Here is a 7661-nt window from a genome sequence, read left to right on the forward strand (position 1 = left end):
ATAGTTCGTCTCGAGTAACGAGCACCTGAGCATTTTGGTGCTCGCTCATCTCTAATCATCAGTAATCATCCGTCTGGAAAATGTACTTTCCCCCCTGCTTCTTCTTTCTCTTCTTCTTCCTCCTTTTTCTTTATTATCTTCCTTTGTCACCTTCCTCCTTCATCTTTTTTCCTTCTTCCTCCATCATCTTCTTTGTCTTATTCGTCCTTCATTTTCTTCCTCCTTTGTCTTCTTACTACTCTTCATTCTTCTTCTATTTCTTCTCTTCTTCATTTCTTTTTCCACCACCTCCTACTTCTTCATTTTTTTCTTCTTCTGCTTCTTTCTTCCTCCCTATACTCCTCCATTTCCCTCCTTTTCTTCCTCTTCTTCGTCTTCATCTTTTTCTTCGTCTTCATCATCATCATCATCATCATCTTCTTCTTCTTGCTCTTCTTCTTCTTCTTGCTCTTCTTCTTCTTCTTGCTCTTCCTCTTCTTCCTGCTCTTCTTCTTCTTCTTGCTCTTCCTCTTCTTCCTGCTCTTCTTCCTCTTCCTGCTCTTCTTCTTCTTCCTGCTCTTCTTACTCCACTTTGTTACTTTCTTCCTCTTCTTTTTCTTTTGCCTCCTGCTCTTCCTGTCCCTCCTTTTCTTCTTCTTTCCCCTCTGCCTCTTCTTTTTTTTCTTTGTCCCCTTTCTTCTTTCTTTCTACTTCCTCTTCATCTTTCTTCTTATTTTTCCTCCTTCTTATTCATTGTCTTCTTCCTCCTTTGTCATCTTCCTCTTACTCCTTCTTTCTCCTCTTCCTCCTTCTACTTACTTTTTATCTATCTTCTTTTTCTTCTCTTTCTTCTTCTTCATTCCTTCTTATTGCGCCTCATCATACTTCTTCTTTTTCTTCCTCCTTCTTCGTCTACCTCCTCCACTTCTTCCTCCTTTTTTCCCTCTTCCTATTCCTCTCCTTCTTCATCCTCCTACTTTTTTTTCTTTCTGCCTCTTCATCCTCTTCTTCTTCCACTCCCTCCTTTTTCTTCCTTCCCTCTTTTCTTACTTTTCCTCCTTTTTGTCGTATTTCTCCTTCATCATCTTCCTTCTTCTGCTTTCATTTACTTTCTCCTTCATTTTTTCCTTCTCCTTCTTTCTCCCCCTACTCCTTTGTCATCTTCTTTCTCCTTTGTTGCCTTCTTCCTCCTTCCTTTTTCTCATCTTTCTCCTTCCTTTTATTTTCTTCGTCATTCCTTCTTCTTCCGCCTCCTTCTTCATCTGCTTCTCCTTTTATTGCTATTTCTGCCTCTTTGTCTCCTACTTATTTTTCTGTTTCTTCTTTTGCTTCTTCTTTGGTTTTTCCTTTATCTGCTTCTTGCTTCTCAATGTCTTCCTTTTTATTCCTCTTCTTCTTTCTTCTCCTTCTTCCTCCTTTTCTTTTTTTCTCCTCTTTTCTTTCCTCTTCTACTTTCCCTTCTGCCTCTTCTTTTCTGCTTCTTTTTCCACCTCCTTTTTCTTCCTCCTCTTCCTCCTTTTGTCTTATTCAACCTTTTATTTACTTTCTCCTCCTACTTCCACTTCGTCCTTCTTTTTATTTTTTTCCTTCTTCTTCCTCTTTCTCATCCTTCTTCATCTGTTTCTTCTTCTTTTGAATCTTCTGCTTTTTTGTCTTCTGTTTCTTCTACTTCTTGTTCCTCCACAACATTTTCTTTCTTTTCTTCCTCCCCTTCTTCTTTCTTCTATTTCTTCTTCCTTCTCTTTTTTTCCTCCTCCTCTCATTCCTCAACTTCCTTCTTTTCGTCCTTATCTTCATCTTCCTCTTCTTTCCCCCATGCCTCTTCTTTTTCATTCTTCCTCCTCTGTCTTCTTCTTTTTCCTCCTTCATCTTCTTCCTCATCTGTCTTCTTCATCTTTCTTCCCTTTCTCCTTTGTCATCTTCTTCCTCCTTCTTCCTTCTTTCCCTTCTTCTACTTACTCTTCATCCTTCTTCTTTTTCTTTTTTTTCTTCTGCAGTCCTTCTTCTGCCTCCTACTTCTTCTTTTGCTTCTTCTTCTTACTTTTTATACTTCTACTTCCTCTACTTCTTTCTCTTCTTCCTCCTTATCCTTGTAATTTTCTTCTTTCCCCTCTCCTTTTCATTCTTCTTTTTTCTCTTTTACTTCCTCATTGTTCTTCTTCCTGCTTCAGCTTCCCCTTTCTTCCTCCTTTGTCTTTTTCCTTTATCTTTCTCCTCCTTCTTTCTCTTCTTCTAACTCCTCCATTGTCTTCATCTTCCTTCTTCTTCCTCCTTCTACTTTTCAGCTTCTTTTTCTTATCGTCCCTTCTTCTTCATTCCTTCATCTTCTACTTCCTGCAACTTCTTCTTCCACCTCCTTCTCACTTTTTTCTTCTTCTACTTCATCCTCCTCTTTCTTCTTCCTCATCCTTGCTTCTTTGCCTTTTCTTCATCCTCCTCATCTTCTTTGCCTTTTGCCTTTTCTTCTGTCCTTTCTGCCTCTTCTTTCTCTTCTTCTTCTTTAGCTATACATTTTCTTTTCATTTGCCTTCTTCCTTCTTTTTCTTCCTTCTCTTCTTGTTCTTCTTCCTCTTACCCCTTGCCTCTTCTTTCTCTTATGCATCCTTCATCTTCTTTCTCCTCTGACTTCTTTCTTCTTTCTCCTTAGTCATCGTCCTGTTTCTTCCTACTTTTCCTCATTGTACATACTCTTCATCCTTTTTATTTTCATCTCTTCTTCTTCATTCCTTCTTCCGCCTCATCCTACTTCTATTTAATTTTCTTCTTCCTTACTTTTTTCTATCTCCTCTTCCTTCTTCTTATTTATCTGCTTCCTCCTGCTTCCCTCTCTTCCTCCACTTCTTCTTTTTACTACTTCTACTTCTCATCCTTCTTTTTCTTATTTTCCTTCTTCATTTCTTCCTCTGACTGTTCCTACTTCTTCTTTTCGCCTCCTTGTTCTTTTGCTGCTTCTTACTTTTTTCTCTTCTGCTTTCTCCTACTTCTTTTTCCTCCCCATCTTCTTAATCTTCTTTCCTATCTTCTTCCTCATTTTTTTCTACCTGCTTTGCCATTCTTATTGTTCCTTCTCCTTTTGTCTTTTTTTCCTTCTTTGTCATCTTCTTACTCATACGTCATCTTCATCATTCTACTTACTCTTCATCCTTCTTTTTCTTCTTTCTTCTTCTTCCACTTCCTCCTACTTCTTCCTCCTCATTTTCTTGCTTCTTTTTCTTACTTTTCTTCCTCTTCTACTTTCACCGCCTCCTTCTTCATCCTCCTTCATCTGCTTCTTCTTCTGTTGCTACTTTGTCTTTTCTTCTTCCTCCTCATCTTCTTTCCCCTACTCCTTAATTTTCTTCCTCTTCATCCTTAATCCCCCTCTTCCTCCTACTACTTTTCCTTCTTTTTCTTCTCATCCTTCTTATTCCACCTCCTCTTCTAACTTCTTCTTCCTCCTTCTTCTTCTTCTTCATCTGCTTCTTCCACTACCTCCTTTTACTTACTCTTCCTTCTTCTTCTTCCTCCTCTTCCTCATACTTTTCTTCTTTCCCATATGCCTCTTCTTTTTCTTCCTTCTTCCTCCTTTTCCATCTTTCACCTCCTTCTCTTTATTTTTCTTCTTTTTAATTCATCTTCCTCCTTCCTTGCCTCTTATTTCTTTCTTCTTCTACTTATTCTTCATCCTTTATTTTCTTCTCTTCCTTGTTTAATCCTTCAACTTCCACTTTCTCCTACTTCTTCCTCTTCTTCTACTCCTACTGCTTCTTCCTCTTCTTCCTCCTTTTTTACTTTCTTCTTTCTCCTTCAGCCTCCCCATCTTCATCTGATTCTTTTTTTTCAGCTTTTTTGTCTTTTCTTCTTCCTCCTCCTCTTCGTCTTTCCCCTGTGCCCTTACTTTCCCTTCTGCATCTTCTTTCTCTTCTTCTTCAGCTATGCGTCTTCTTTTCTTTTGCCTTCTTCCTCCTCCTTTTTCTTCCATTGATCTGTAACCCAATTTCTTCAGCAGGTTCTGGGGTATTCTGTAGCTTCCTAATTGCAAAACTCTGCTATATTGATGTAAGAATTCAAACTGAACAAGTGTACTGTTTTAAGCTTACAAAGAGTTCTGGTCATGAAAACAATCCCAGCACTTACCTTATCTTTTACTGAAACACATAATACCTGCCCTTTATGGGCGTATAACATATTACATCAATAACATATTGTATTTTCATTCATTCATTGAGCCATATAAAATCCCCTCCCCACGCCCCTCTCAGGTCCAGTGTACAAGTCAGCCTTTGTCTCCTCAACACGTGAAAAGAATGTGGAAAAAAACTGGTGTGGGGGCGCAAGCCAGGCTGAAGCACTTCTTTCTCTCCTGTCCCCCTGCAACATACAGGACCTCTGGCACACCCAAAACACCTTTGGGATTGTGTCACCCCCAGGCATCCTTTGTGTCCAATCCAGCCAAACTGACGAAGGGGTGCATTTTTATCTTGTGAAATAATAAAAAAGAAGTGCCTTCACTATCACATATTGGATCTTTTATCTTCTAGTAGCTTAGAGGGTTGCGCCCCCACACCAGTTTTTTTACACATTCTTTTCATTACACACACATCCACCCTGGTGGAGCGTCATCCGGTTGGCAGCACCTCCATCATTTGAAATACTCCATCATGGTAAACACTTTGTACTCCAGAAATATTCCACCACCCTCACTGGGTCTTGCTCCACCCTCCTTTTTCATCTTTTACTCCTCAACATGTGGTCAGGCAAAAACTAGCTTCTTTGTTTCAGAAGTTGAGAGTGGGGTAAGGAGGCTGGGGAAATACCCAAGATGGATTCACTTTCAGTCTTACAGTATAGCAATGTGATTTTAACCATTAAGTGGCTGCACTGAAACTTTACATTAGGCTAATGTTATAGCACACTTCTTTCACATTGACATTGTCCAGCAATTACCATAATGAAATTATGCGGCCATTAGCCTCTACAGAGTTAAATCACTACAGCTGCGTAATACATCTAGTTTATACAAATCAATAGACATTTTACGCTAATTAATCATCATTTCTACTACACCATCTCCTTCTTGTTCCTCTTCTTTCCCTGTGCCTCTTTATTCACCTATGCCTCCTTCATCTTCTTGCTCTGTTTGTCTTCTTTCTTCTTCCTCCTTAGTCATCTTCCTCTTTCTTCCTACTTTTCCTCCTTGTACCTACTTTTCATTCTTCTTAATTTTCTTCTCTTCTTTATTCCTTCCCTTGTCTCCTCCTACTACTTCTTCCTTTTCTTTACTTATTGCTCCTTTCCCTCCTTCTACTTACTCTTCCTCCTTCCTCCTTTTCTTCTTTTCCTTATTCATTCCTTCTTCTTCCAACTGCTCCTACTTCTTCTTCTTCCTCCTACTTATTTTGCTTCTTCTTCTTCCTTTTCTTCTACTTCTACTTCCTCCTACTTCTTCTTCCTCTTCTTCCTCGTTTTTTTCTACTAACTTTGTCTTCCTCCTTCCTCCTCCTCCTCCTTCATCTTCTTCCTCATTTGTCGGTCTCCCCATTCTTTGTCATCTTCTTACTCCTAGGTCATCTTTATCTTCCTCTACTTCGTCATTCTCCTTATTCTTCATCCTTCATCTTTTTCTTCTCTTCCTTCTTCCACTTCCTGCTACTTCTTTATGCTCCTCCTTTTTTATTCTTCTTTCTTTTCTCCCTATTCTTCCACTAACACCACCTCCTTCTTTATCTGTTTCTTTTTCTTTTGCTTCTTTGTATTTTCTTCTTCCTCCTCATCTTCTTTCCCTGTGCCTCTTCTTCTTTCTCTTCTTTTTATTTAGCTATACCTAATATTTGATTGTATCTTCTTCCTCCTTTTTTTCTCCTTTCTTTCTCCTCCTTTGTCTTTTTTTTCCTTCATCGTCTTCCTTTCTATGCTTTGTCATCTTTTCCTTTTGCTGCTTTTGCTGCTTCTTCTTTTGCTTTTTTCTCTTTTTTCTGCCTTCTTTTTCCTCCTACTTCTTCATCTTTCTCCTCCTCCTTCATTGTCTTTTTCCTCCTTTGTTGTCGACCTCTTCCTCCTTTCGAATCTTCCTCTTACTTTTTTCTCATTCTACTTGCTCTTCATCCCTCTACTTTTTCTTCTCATCCTTCTTCATTCCTTTTACATCTGCCTTCTACTACTACCTTTTGCTCATCCTTCTTCTTTTGCTTCTTCCTTTTCTTCTACTTCTACTGCCTCCTCCTTCTTCATCATCATCCTTCTTCCTTTTCCTTCTCCTCTTTCATCTGATTCTTCTGCTTCTTTTTCTACTTCTTCCTCTTCATTTCTCCTCCTCCTCTTTGTCTTCCCCGTAGTTGTCTTCCTTTTTCTTCCTACTCTTCCTCCTCCTACCTACTCTTCATCCTTCTTCTTTTCATTCCTTCTTTTGTCTCCTCCTGCTTCTTCTTCATTTTCTTCTTCCTTCTCCTCTTCAACTGATTGTTCCCTATTCTCTTTCCTTCTTTTTCCTCCTGTTCTTGCTCCTGCTCTTGCTCTTCTTCTTTCCCCTCTGCCACTTCTTCTTTTTCTACTTTCTCCCCTTCTTTTTCTACTTTCTCCCCTTCTTTTTCTTTCTCCTTCTACTTCTTCATCCTTCTTTTTTCTTTTCTTCCTCCTTCTTCCTCCCTCTTCTTCATCCTCCTCTTCTTCTTTTTCCTTCACCTTTTGCCTCTTCCTCCCTCGTATTCCTCCGCCTTTGTCGTCCTCTTTCTGCTTCATTCTTCTTTTTATCATCTTTTTTCTTCATTCCTTCTTCTTCTGCCTCCTCCTACTTCTTCATCTTCTTTGTTATACTCCTTTTTTCTTCTTTTGTTTCATCCTCCTTCTTCCTCTTTCTCCGCCACTTCTTTCTCCTTTGCTTCTTTTTCCTCTTCTTTCTCTTTTCCTTTTTCTTCTTTCTCTTCTTTCTCCTTCTTCTTCCTCCTTTTTCCTCCTTCTCTTTTGTCTCAACTTCCTTCATTTCTTCCTCCTCTTCTTTTTTTCTTACTTACCTTTCTTTCTGTTATTCTTCTTTCTCCCCCTTCTTTTTATTCAACCTTCTTCTTCCTCCTTTTTACCCCTACTCCTCCTTCTGGATCTGCTTGTTCTTTTGCTTCTCCATCTACTTCTTGTGTTTTTATTTTTTGCCACTTCTGATTCCCTTCTCCTTCTTCTTTCTCCTCCACGTCTTCCTCCTTTTTTCCTGCTCTTCTTTCTTCTCATCCTCCTAATCTTCTTTCCCCTCTGGCTCTTCTTTCTCTTCTTTATACTTTTTCTTCCTCCTCCTCCTCTGACTTCTTCCTCCTTCGTCATCTTCTTCCTTGGTCTTTTTCCTCCATTTCCTTCTTTCTTTTCTGTCATCTTCCTCTTCCTCCATTGTCTTTCTCCTTCTGTTTACTTTTCACTCTGCTTCTTTTTCTTTTCTTCCTTCTTCATTATTCCTTCCTGTTCTGCTGCCTCCTTCTTTTTTTCTTCCTCCTCCTTCTTTTTTTGCTGATTTTGCTTACTTTTCTCCCTCTTCTACTTCCTTCTCATTCTTCTTCCTCCTCCTCCTTTTTCTTCCTTTGCTACTTCTTCGGTTTTTTTTTGTCTTTTGTTATTCCTCTTTCTCTTCTTTCTTCACAGCCTCTTCTTCTTTTCCTATGCCTCTTCTTTTCCTTCACCTTCTTCGCCCTCCTTTTTCTTCCTCCTCCTCTATAGTCTTC

The 7661-nt window shown here is 39.2% G+C and overlaps 1 pseudogene; it reads right to left on the bottom strand.

The window, feature by feature from the left end:
* Window positions 1-299: 299 nt before the first annotated feature.
* Window positions 300-7333, bottom strand: LOC136573269 (golgin subfamily A member 6-like protein 25; annotated as a pseudogene).
* Window positions 7334-7661: the final 328 nt, after the last annotated feature.

Source organism: Eleutherodactylus coqui, chromosome 7, assembly GCF_035609145.1.
Source record: "Eleutherodactylus coqui strain aEleCoq1 chromosome 7, aEleCoq1.hap1, whole genome shotgun sequence".
Lineage (NCBI taxonomy): Eukaryota > Metazoa > Chordata > Amphibia > Anura > Eleutherodactylidae > Eleutherodactylus > Eleutherodactylus coqui.